Source organism: Chinchilla lanigera, unplaced genomic scaffold, assembly GCF_000276665.1.
Source record: "Chinchilla lanigera isolate Chin_1 unplaced genomic scaffold, ChiLan1.0 scaffold00087, whole genome shotgun sequence".
In the NCBI taxonomy this organism is placed as follows: Eukaryota; Metazoa; Chordata; class Mammalia; order Rodentia; family Chinchillidae; genus Chinchilla; species Chinchilla lanigera.
The window spans coordinates 7,025,129-7,038,238 of record NW_004955488.1 but is presented as its reverse complement, the minus strand read 5'-3'; the positions used below and the strand labels follow the sequence as shown (position 1 = coordinate 7,038,238).

General features: G+C 37.9%; 1 protein-coding gene across 18 annotated transcripts in view; it reads right to left on the bottom strand.

Annotated features, from left to right (window-relative positions):
• Positions 1 to 13,110, bottom strand: part of Rims1 (regulating synaptic membrane exocytosis 1) — a 197,456-nt gene that overhangs the window by 158,345 nt on the left and 26,001 nt on the right. The window contains exon 1 of one of the 18 annotated variants that reach the window (XM_013504442.1): positions 10,443 to 10,461. The exons of the other annotated variants lie outside the window; for them this stretch is intronic. The gene's annotated coding sequence lies outside the window, so the exon portion shown is untranslated. Of the gene's footprint in view, positions 1 to 10,442; positions 10,462 to 13,110 lie in introns of those variants that run through there. 18 annotated transcript variants of the gene reach the window in all.

Sequence of the window (13,110 nt, the reverse complement as noted above, 5' to 3'; positions counted from 1 at the left end):
AAAGCCCAAAAGATACCACTACTTGGAAAAACTGCATTATCTCCAGGCAGTAGGGATTCACGAAGGGGGTTGTTCTTCAAGTGCATGTTAGAAATTTCACTCTGTGTGACAGCTACCTTCCCCACGAATGGTGCTCAAGACCACTAATTATCAGGGACTTGCACAGCAAATTCAAGCTAAGATATTACCTCTCACTTGTGAAAATAGCTTTCAGAAGAACAAAAACCCAGATGCGTGCTGGTGAACATGAGAACCTTTGAATAGTGTTGATGGGAATGTGAATTCATAAAGTCATTGTAGGAAGTTCCTAAATGTGAAAAACAGAGCTACTATGCCATTTCTCAGTACCACTCTGGGGTGCGTGTCCAAAGCAACCGAAATCGATCTCAAGAAGTATCCGCACTCCCACGTTCACTGCAGTGCTAGTCACTACAGCCCAGGTATGAAGGCAATGTACGAGGTACTCACAAGTGAACAGGCAACGGAAATGCAGCATGCACGTTAAAGGGTGAACATTACACACGACGAAAGAGAAGAAAATCCTGCAACTGCGACAACACGGATGAACCCAGAGACTACTATGCTAAGGAAAACAAGCCAGAACACAGGAAAGGGGTTATGTCATCCTTCTGATAGGAAGAATCTAACAGTCACACGGAGTGGAGCAGATCGGAAAGTGATGATTTCCAGGGATGGCAGCAGAGGGAAATGGGGCACTGTTATGCAAAGGTATAAAGTTTCACGTACAAAAGTTGGACCAATCCTAGAATCTACTGTACAACACAATATCTAGAATTAACAAGTATTTAAATTTGCTAAGAGGATATTTAAGTGTTCTTATCACAAAAAAGGAAACAGTAAGAGGACAGGAAGTGATACACATGTTTGTGGCATGAGCCGTGACAATGGTCTCGTGGACGTGCTCTTATCCCCACACTCGTTAGGTTGTATACAAAAGTACGTACTGAGATCTCCGTACATAAATGATACCCCAATAAAGTGGTTTTAAAAAGAAATTTCATTTTTAAAATTCTCCTTTGTTCGTAATATTCTATCACAGATCCAACACCGCCATTCTTTCGCTTTGATATATAACTTTGATGATTCAAGAAAGTGAATTATCATTTATCAAGTTGATTCAAATAAATGCATTAACTACTACGTGTCATGTTAATGAATTAGGAAAAAAATGTTTCAGTTCAGAAATTGTTTATGTTCAACAGACTCTCCAGAGCTGAACAACCTCTAAAAAGTGCCCAAGCGTTTGCTTCAAAGACTGTGGCGTGATCTTTGTTTTACATCAAAGGAAAGACGCATCAGTAGCTGTTACCAAAAGGGACAGTTTGCTAACATCTTTTGTAGAGGTGGTGCTTTTCTGGTTATATGCAATGTCTGATGAATTCAGAGGTTAATTTTTTAGAATTCAACACCACTACCATACAACTCTCTGAAGAGCCTATATGGGACTCAGAATAAAATTTCTGGATGAACTCTGAGACCAGTCATTTGGATAATCCCCCAACTCTAGAGATAGTATTATAGCATCCAATTGCTCTTTCAAGGGTAGAATAATATGGACATGAAAGTACTTCATACCCTATAAGGCACCACAGAAATTTAAACTTTCATTAGAGAATAAAAATATATTCATTAGAGAATAAAAATATATAGCATGTAAAATTACAAATATATTTTTTCACCCTAAAGTTCACATTTCTGAAACGTTAGTCTCAGTATATCTTAATTTCTCTATTAACAAAGCTATAACTTATGATATTCATAACTTATTTCTTATAAAAACTAGAAAAGTAATTATTATGTAGTAAAAACACATTGTATTTATAGTTATGGACTTTAAACTCTGCATATCAAGCGCATGAGTTTGGTAATCTTTCCTTATCTTCATAAACCATGTACTCTTCTATAAAATGAGAATAATGCCCCTTCCCTCACAAAAGTTTCATGGGAATTAAACGAGATACATTAGCTTTGTAAACTTTAAGGACTTTGGAAATAAAGTTTTATTTATAACTAATTATATAATTGAGATAAACAATATGAAATCATGGTGTTAAGAGACTGGACTTACAATTCCATAACTATCATTCCTAAAATATATGTAATGTCAGAAATATTTCCAAAATATGCTTTGAAATACCTTAGGAAAAATGTTGAAGACTTTCAGTTTATAAATAGTATTAATTATTGTATTGATAATTCAAGATATCCTGAAAATGTTTCACCAGTTTGCATTACATCTTAAAAAGCACTTAGTACAGATATTAGCCGCTTGATATGTTTGGTATTTATGTTCTAGTAAGTCACAGCTTAATCACTTCTTGAGATTCACTCTTTTAAATTACTAACAAAATTATCTAAATTACCTAAATCCTATGATTTAGGATTGAGTGTCAAACAGACATCCATTGTAAATTTAAATATGTAATCGATTACCCTGGATGATGAGGCTTTTGTCAAACGCAGAAAACATTTTTGGAATTACTTTAAATAAACTACTAGACATTGAGGAATTTAAAATGTGTTTGTGATAGTAAAGATTAGGTATAAGGTCAATTTTCCCTGGTTTAAAAAGTGCTATACATTCACACAGATGTGAAACTACATGAAGGCTTAGGGTCTGGAAATATTCCCAGGCATCAAGAAGCTCACTGGCTTCCTTACCCTTTACTTTTGTGTCGCTCTGATTCCCTGGGTCTCAGAAGAAGTTTATAAATAAAAATTTCTGAAAGCTCTGAACACCAAGAAAATGCACACACACATGCACGCATGCACACACACAAACAACTCTACGCCTTAGAGTGATAAAATAAGGATGTTCATGGTCTCCAGGAAATCTAGAACATACTATATTATTTGAATTAAATGACAATAAAAATGTACACAAGAAAAGTATCTAAGGTCGTGGATTACATGATGAAAAGTTTTCCACATATACTAGTTTGGACAGGAATAAATTTCACATGTAATGACAGCCTTAGGCCTACTAAGACATTTCTCCCCTAGAATCTACGTACAAATATGAAGGTGCCTTGGATAACAAATCACAAAACTGACAATATTAGGGAAATTCTCTTTTTTCAACACAATGAATCTTCACAAATAAGAATCCTGTCTTTTTTTGGGGGGGGAGGGGACCGGGAATCAAACTCACGACCTCATGCTTGCTGGGCAGGCGCTATGCCGCTGAGCTACATCCCCAGCCATAAATAAGAATTCTGATTCAGAAACAAGAATTTGGGAAGTGTTGTACACCCGAGGGAAATATTTTACTGCAATTTTCCAACTGACCAGGGTTCCACATTGACACTGAGTATTCCATTCACGTGGAGGACAGGCTGTCACGTGCAAAGCCTCGGAATAACCAGCCAGGAAACCCTGTGGAAAAAATTGGGGTTTATTTGCTTTCATTGTTTGGGGACTGGATGTTAACCACAGGTTTAAGAAACTGTAGTGTCGGGTAGGTTTACAATAGAGACATCATAAGAACGCATTCTAGATGAAATATCTCTGATAAAGGAAAATGCTAGTCTTTATCCAGACCCAGCCAACTCTACCAAAACAGCATTCATTTGCAATGATTTGTAAATGTCAAATCAATTTCTATCTGCTTCAGCATCTCAAGGATATGAAAATGAAAATAATGTTGATTTGTTCATTGTCATAGCTTTAGTGGCATAAATAGCAAGAAAAATAGCTAAATGACAATGAAGATGAATTTTAAGGTATATAGGACAAAACAGAAAATACATATGAGACATTGAAACTGGTAATTTTAAAACATATTCTTAACATATTAAAAGTAGAAAATAGGTTTACATTCTAGCAAACATTTTTGGTAATACAAATAAATATTTTGAAACCAGAGCATCCTCAAAGCATCTTACTGTAAGTATTTTTTGCTTTCTTTTTTTGTTTTGTCACATTTTATTTTTAGTTCTTAGTTTTCCTTTTTTTTTAAAATTTGAGCTATGCAAAAAAATAATTTCTAGATATATAATAAGACTCTTTATTCAAGTTGGAAATTCCTTGACTGGCAGTGGGAAATTTCTAGGCATAGAGATTTGGAGAACATTTTATTTGATGCATCATTATTGTTCTTGAGAAAACCGGGATGTGTCCATAATTACAAACCTTTAAAATTACAGCTCTAAGAAGCTAGGTTCCAAAACACTGTCTGGTCAAGGGTCTAAACCTCTGCAGAGGTACAAAAATAGTCAAGCTTTATAAATGACGTCCTTTCCACTACACTCCAACTCTGTATGACAGAAGTCAATTCTTTAAGTAAGTGTTTAAGTCAAAGCACAAAAGCAAAAAGACATAAAGAAGTAATGTTCACAAATGCGTACAGATAGTACAGTACATACACATTTATTATGAAGCCACTCGTGTTAAGGTTGGTCAAAAACTAACCTCCAGACTCAAATATGTTATTATCTCTAAGAGTTCAGAAATATTTAAGGTTTGGATGAACAGGTCTAAACAAACAAACAAAAAAAAACAACCATTTCAAACAATAATTTCGAGTTCCCTTCATCTTAGATTAAACTTTCAGAACAAAAACTGTTACTTTAAAAAAATCAGGGTGCCTCAGTGAACTAGACTTAAAGTACCCAACAGTGGCAGGCTGGCTTTGTCCTGGGGATGGCCCTGAGGTGCAGAGGATGGCCTTGGTCACAGGAAGTCCAGGTAATCTTATTCCTGACGCACCTGGCTCTTTAACCTGTGAACAACCTCCGTGAACTACCACCAAGCACACATCAGCGATTACGTCCTTCCTCACAGTCCTTTTATATTTCTGAAATGCTCTGTAATATGTCAAGAGATCTTTGTGAGGAGTACGCAGTAAGCCAACCTAGACTGTCTAAAATACCCACTCCAGCAGACAACCATGTATCTGAACTACACTAACCCCAGGCAGCCCTTTACCCTGGCAGCCCTCACATTTCTTCTCATTGCACTGTCCCTCACCAGCGCTACATCAAACTGTTTTAGTCTATGGATCATGGCAGTGATGCTGTTCATACTGCGTGGATCAAGCTGCTGCTGCTAACACCCTCCTTATGAAATGGCAGTGAAGACATTATTCTCTGCTGAATCCCAGAAAGAGCCGGTACACACCTGAACACTGGAATTGCTATGGATCCTGTACATAGCACTTCCAAAAGTGACATTTTGGAACCAATGTCACTTTTCACAAAGCACAGCAATTGAAATGTTCATGATTAAATCCACAGTCTAATCTTCTGTTCTTGCTTTTCTTCACCAATCTTTTCTAGGCATTTATTTCAGTGGGCCACCTCTTTGTATTTTATAAAATACAATACCTCAAATCACTCTTGGTATTAAGGCAGGTTTTTCTGTTTGTTCTTTTTGAGACAGGGTCTCGTTATGCAGTTCAGGTTGGCCTTGAGCTCACTCTGTAGCCCAGGCTGGCCTTGAACTCCCAACGAGCCTCCTGCTTCAGCCTCCTGCGTGTTGGGATTACAGGCCTGCACCACCACACTTGGAAAGGCAGGTTTTTAAGTAAGAATTAAAATGAGATTGAATAAATATATACAAATACACTTTAGTACATTTACTGGAATTCCGTCTTCATTAAAATGTATATTTTCTTTCATCTATCAAAGTCAAAGTATCTTTAATGCAATGGAAAATAATTAAAATGGAGTTGATGCACAGGGTACTAGCATATAGATTAAATAGCAGAATTCAGTAAATGACAAGTTATCTTAACCTGTTTAGGAATATTGCCAAGGGATGGAATAGAAGTTTAAAAAAAAACCTTTCACCTGGCAAATGTATAACAAAATATACGCTCTTGGACTTTGTTTCCACAAAAAAACCCACTGCACTCTCACTCTTAATTTCACGCTTAAAATAATAAATGAGTTTCTCTAGTATTCAACCCAAGACAGCTCTTGAAAATGCACCTGTACAAGACCAAAAGGACTGGTGCAGACAAGAGCACCATCAACAATGAGAATTCACAAGAAAGGGGTCAGGGAAACTAAGTAACAAAATACAAGAAACAAATCAAACTAATCGGTTACTGGTCTACCTGCCTTTAACACTGAGATGAACAACTATATATGCACACAACTGCATGTAAGCACAACACATCGTTGTCAGAATAATATCAATTAGGCAAATATAAATGATGACGTGCAACATTTTATGAAAATAGGGATAAAATCTCCACTGCAGCCTTCCTGATATGAAAGAGCAGAAAAATGTAGAATCCAGATGAGAAAGTTTAATTAAAATAATGTCAACTAATATCAGTAACTACTAGCTACTCGGCAGACTGTATATCAGAAAATTCAGCTATACAGAATGAGGGGCTTTGCAGTTAAGCTTTTACAAGGCCAGAATTAAAATCAATCTTCAGTGCAACAAAGCTCAAAAACATAAACAGCTGTTTATTAAAGATTTATTTCAGATATGTATATATTATAGATTACACCAATCTTAACAATATGTTATCATTATACTGCACCTGATTACCATATAAACCAATCTAAGCTTTAGCTAAAATATCTTACTTGTCATAGGAAGGTTGGTCTTGAGAAATAGGGAACCCACAAGAAATAGCAAATTATGATAGTATTATAACTCTTCAAATATTAAGAAAATTATAGTTTACCTTCAGAGATCTGTATTTATATATGTATACAACTGTATCCGTATCTGTACCTGTACCTGTATGAATGATTTCCACTTTCAAATAAAAGGGTCACCCAATAGCACCTTTTAAATTCAACCTCATTTTCACTTTTTTTTTTTTTGCTACCAGGAATTGAACTCAGGACCTTGTGCTTGCCAGGCAAGCGCTTGTGCCGCTGAGCTACATCCCTGGCCCCTCATTTTCCCTTTAACCCTCAAGAATTTAGTGGCTTTATTTACTTTTAGGTCTAAAATGTTTGGTTTTCATATTTGAAATATATTTGTAAGGAATTTGGATTTGGGTCATGCTTAAGAGCAATCTTATGCCTAAATACTAAATTTCAAAGTGAGAAAGCCAATATTGCCTCACCTGAACGTTCTACATTACTTACTCTTGAAAGAGTAAAAACACTGACAAAGAATATCTTGCTAGCCTTTATAGTTCAAATACTGCCAAAAGGTAGAGTTCTGTTTGCTTTCCAAAGGGATGTACTAACATTTTTGATGGAACACACACACACACACACACACACACACACACACACACACACACACACCAGACCAGTTCTTCTGGCCGACCACAATCTTTGATATAATTATAACTGCCCAACATCCAGATGTACACTTAGTTCACAAGCCTGAAAAAAGTGCCCATTGCAATGTGGTTCTGTTAATAACTCAGGTAGGGCAAAATGTGGACAGTAAAGATAACAGTCTCCAAGGCTCTGTAGAGGAAACTCCAAAGACACAGTTTCAGGAGTAGCTCCCCAGCCATATTCTTCTTAACAACACTCTAAAGGCCCTGTCGCATTAAAGAAGTACTCAGGAGGGCTTAAGAGGGTCCTCTCAATGTTTCTGTCACTCTTGTGTCCTCACTGAATAGCCCAGATTATAGTAAAATCTCATAGCACACAACAAATTTCTCAGAGAGACATCTATTACTAAATACCTGCTCTAAAACAAGACTAGCTTCTAGAGTTGGACATCAAGCATATTGTCAAAGAAGCCTACTTTCAGAAGATATCTAGTCCCTTCCAAGCCATACTGAGTAGAGAACTTGCCCTAGTTAGTCTTCAGGTACTTCTGAAGCAATGTTGGTTCATATAAAGTAAAATCTCCTATCTGCTCAAAAAGCATTTTTATGTGACTGTTGAAATTCAACTGTTCGTAATCCCTTTGCCTATGGCAATGTATCTAACAACCATTTATTTATCTTTTAGAGATTTTAGCTTCAGGTAGATTTTTTTTTTTTACTACGCTATGGCATGACATAACCCATGAAAATGTGAAATGTTAAAAGTATTTTTAAAGCAAAAGCAAATGGAAGCTGGGCTTGAGCTTAGTCACGAAGTACAGATCAGACATGACTTACCCTCTCGTAGGCAGGACTTTTCCACCAGGAAACAAAGTATTTTATTATTGTGACCTTTTGGGTAAGTAAAACAACTGGAGTTGTGTGAGCTCTTTTACATGGTCCATAATTAGATTAAGGGGGTCCGTGCATTCCTTAAAATTGTGTTGTACATAAGTATTTTTCTGCCAGAAGTCTACTGCTCCCTTTACTTCTGAGAACTCATGACCTCTCTCTAGATTAAGAACATACCGTTAACCTGGATGAATGAATGATTTATACTGAGAAATCACTATGTTGGCTTAGTGTTTTCCCTTTACTTCCAGAATTATCCTCTCTTGCAGATTCTCAGCTCAGAATTATGCTTTCATCAAGATCCCTATTTAAGCCAAGCACTTAGGAAACAAGAAACCATACTTGGAGAAAATGAGCCTTGTGAATATATACTGAGAGGGAGGGAATTCACCTCAGAAGACACGTTCAGGAGCTGTCAAGACTCTAAGAAGCCATATTTATAAAAATGCTTTAATACACAGTGAGGAAAGCAATACTACATACAGATGTGCTGATAGGTCTTCCCTGAGGAATGCTTTCAACAATTTCAAAGATGAATGCTAAAAAGGGCAACACAGAAAAAATGAAACATTCCATACTCTAAGGTAAGTTGTTACAAATCGTAATCTGAAAGAAAAGTAAAAAATTTGAAGAGGATAAAAACATTATTCCAATCTGGATCTACTTGGTAGTGAAAAACAAGCTTCATGGGTTAAGCGTTCTATAGAGGGGAAGAAAACCGTGCAATCACAGAGAATCACTCTATTCGTGAAGTTTCTGACTGTAAATTTATGTGCAGGGGTTATAAATTGGACTGGCTCCTCAGAGCTCCAGAGAAAGTCAGTCCCACTGTCTTTCTTTCATCTCTCAACGGCATAAGTGTGGAATGCATGACCAAAACCACCTCCATCTTGCTCCTGTAACTGTGGATCTCTACTGTTAAGAAGACCCTGTGAGTATGACCATGAACATAAGACTGCTGATGGCCACCACAGGGCAGCGATGATACAACAGATCCTGTGTTCTCAGTGAAGAGCACGTTAATCAGTCTAGACTTCTGATGCTAACTAGGCTTTGACAGGAAACAATCCCATTCTTGTTTGTGACTAGGAAGGAGGTGGTGCATTCCCAACGGCCTCAGACCCCCTGGATCCTGAGCTTGTCCTTAGGATGCAGTGGACCTCTTGGAAGGGATATGCTGAGAAGAGAAGGCAGGAGCTCTCTTTAGCTCAGGTGCCTCAGCAGCGCATGCCAACCGTGAGAGGGGGCGAGGGAACAGCCAGTGAGCTCCTGGGCCTGGCAGGCGCTCAGAAGGCCCCATGCCTCCGCACCCAGGCCCTTGGGGGCTGCAGCCTAGCCCAGAAGGCACCTTTCCCTCCAGAGGAGTGCAGCCAGGACACAGCAAATGTTCAACGCCTGGGTGGCAAAAGAGTTACAACAGGGTCAAGAGATTTACTAGTGTAATGTTTAAAAGGCCATGATCTCCTTCCTAAAAGCCCTCAGCTTCTAAGACACTACAAATGAGGACGGCAGGCGGCTCTGTCCCCTCTCTGACTAAGGAAACTGTACTGCTCTGCACGTTCATAATGACTCTGTCATCAGCTGATCTGCAGCCCCTTAAAAAAGCCATGCCATGCCTACCACCAAGAAGAACAGGAGGGTCTTCCAAACTGGCAGAGTGAAAAAAAGGAAGCAAGGGCCAAAAGAGGTCAGTTCTTCTTTCACTCAAGGTCAACACACCCAAGTCTCTGAGCCCCAAGACTATGCCTCTTTCCTCTCGGTCTGGCCTCACTCAACCCCCACTTAGTCCTGGGTTTCACCTTACACACAAGCATGGGCATTTCCGCAGACATGCTCTGTAATCAGGACCGTGGACTTGGGAAAAACCAGGCCTCAGCAGCCTTTATCTAAACAGTGGGAAAGAACAATCTATGTAAACCTGCATCTTTCTGTTTTTCAGATTAAACTGGGAAGCATTCTAGTTTCAGGGAATTGCAGTAAACAGACAAAAGACTCTCTGATCAATCAGAGCAAAATACATACTTTCTAAATTAACTATATAGTTAAACAGACCAAGCTGAGAGTTACTAGAATACTAAAATGTATGCAATTTAATATGCACTTCAGATATACATTTAAAACATTAGAATAAGCTTCATATAATGGAACTACATAATTACTGTATTCTAAAATAATATATTTAGGTAATTTCCATTTACAAAGCAAAATATTCCTTTTGTTCTACTGATAGATTCTCAGTTCTGCATTTTAGTATCTTACCCTCTGGATAATTAAATCATCAATTCCATTTTTTTATATTGATCCGTAAGATTAACATGTGAGAATAGTTTACCTGTTCCCGAGGGCAGCGTACGTGGTAGTAAAAACTGCAGAAACCCAGCAAACATAACAGCAGCATTGGAATGGTTAAATAAGTGTTACTGGCATCAAATCATCAAATTCCAGCTAGCAATGGCAACAAATCGAGTAAGAGAGACAGCAAGTAAAACAAATTCCACCAAAACACAAAATTTTCAGTAACATTTCCCGTGGTCCTTGCATTCTAAATCAAAGCCAGATAAGCCGCAGTGTCCAACATTATACAACAGTGACACCAAACAAGGCCATAAGTGCTGCTGTCATCAGAACGGATCTCTGCGGTATCCAGACTCTCATTGACTACAGCATTCATCTACAGCGCTCTATGCTACACTAAAGTGATTCTCCCTGTAGCAAACACGCAGCTCCGCCAGCCCCACACATTAACCATCTCTTGAAACAATGCAGATACTGCTACCTGCCTGCAGCCGGAGACACGAACGCTGTGGTCCATTCAAACTAGCATAGCAAAGGCTCAGGCAAAGGTTTAGAGCTCCTCCTGCTATTGCCCCAAGGACATTTCACTACAATATCCATGGGTTAAGATGACACTGCTGAGCAGACCCCTGTTGGCCAGTGGACCCTACAAGACTCACCTGAAGTAATTAGGTTCCATTATCAAATACTGGTAACGGTCCTGACAGACATTGTGTGACAGATCATTTTCTCTGCAGTTTCTTTAACTGAGGAATCTCACTCGGTCCAATGGCAGCAAACTGACCCCAAGAAGCTTAAACCAGAAGTACAGCAGTGATTGTTGGGAATATGGAAAAAGTGCCTCCTCAGGCTGTTCCGGTACGGCCAGCCTAGAGCTAATGATGGCTCACCTCCAGGGGGCAAAAGGACAACCCCAAAGAACATTGCCCAGAAGGTGGGGGAAGGGAGTGACTCATGTTTATACTATTCTTAAAGATGTACGGTTTTCAATGGGTACAGGTGCAGAATTCGTAGACCAGAACACCTTTCTCACTAAGGCACAGAACAATCATCTTCTCACTAGGTCATCCACAGCCACTCCATGCCTTGTATTAGAGAACAACAGCAACAAAAACAAACAAAAACCATTAGCTGGGGAAATTTTATTTCCCCAGTTACACTTTATTGTGGTAGATCACTCAGTTTCTGGAAATAGCAAGCAACAGTGACATTCTGTTCTAATCTATCAGAGATTCCCTCCTGAGAAATAGAGCTAGAGAGCTCCCAGTTTGTTTCAAGAAGTGAAGTGGTCCATGGTAATAGATCCAAAATTAGTAATATCTCTAATTAAAATAAGTGCATTTTGTTTACACAAATTACACCTATTTGTCTCAAATAATTATCCAATAAAAAATTACTGAACACAGACCACATAGTCATCATGAAAGAAACTACAAAATATCAGTCATATCAAATAAACTGACTTATTTTCAACATTCTCCCCCGCAAAAAGAATTTAGTTTTAGTCTCTACTTAGAATCTTTTTTTTTTCTTTCCACAAACTCCCTAAGTGCACTTTAAACTGGCTGTAGTCAAAAACTGTCCAAACTATTGCTAGGCAAAGAGAGAAATAAACATTAATTGAAAATTTGTTATGTATCAAACATAAACTTACTAATTTCATTTAATTCATTTAGTTTTCATAGGTATATGGCACAGTTGATATTATTTACAGCAAATTATAGATGAATCCCAGAAAAGCTACCAAAATGGCTTAAAGTCACATGATTTCTAAGTTGCCAAGTTGGATTTCAACTTGGGTTTATATCAGTTGAAAGTCAATACATGAGCATACATTTTCACTACATCACAGCAGTTACGTGATTACTTTTGTGGCACAGTCCTCAAAGTTGTGTCCCTTTTTGCTAGAGTGCCACTAATTTGTGGGTGAGGAAAAACTATGGTTGTTTAGGAAGGAGAAGCCTACAGTCATAAACTTCGATTCACATAGTTAGAGTCAGTGGGTGTTTTCGAGAACAGTTAATGGAGCTGAGGTCTTATGCTTACTAAATTTACTTTTTTTTCTTCGCTGTCATAAAGTAGATATACAAAAACAATGGTCTACAGGTAGACCTGGTGGCCCAGCAAGTACTCAGGAGAACAAACAAGAGTGAAAACTTTCAACCAATTTATTCATTTCCCCTACTGAAACCACTACCACGCAATTTTCTTTGATGGAAATTTAAAAATCCGTGGAGTTTACGGAACTCTTCATTTTAAACACTGGGTGTGACCATTATTGTGACTGTGCTTTGAGACCTTTCTTTTTCATATTTCCTTACTTTTTTCGCACTTATCGTTGGTCTAGATTAAATTATGAGATCAGGTTGAAATATATGAGTGTAATATTTATCCCTCATGCCATCTCATAAATTTATATTAATTTGGTATAATTACCTTGAATTCCCTAAAGTGCCTTCATAGAAGGAAATTTATCTACTGGTAACAAGTTGTATTTCTACCAGAAAATCTTAATAAACCAAGCAGGGTCTCTGAAATGGTATTCTCAGCTTTCAAAATTACAGAATAAGAACAAAGGATCAATATCAGAAGAAGTCATTACTGACTATTCTACAACATCCTGTCACTCACTTCTTGATATCACATACTACAATATCTCATGCAGAATGAGATGTCATTCGCTTACACCACTGTTAACATACAAG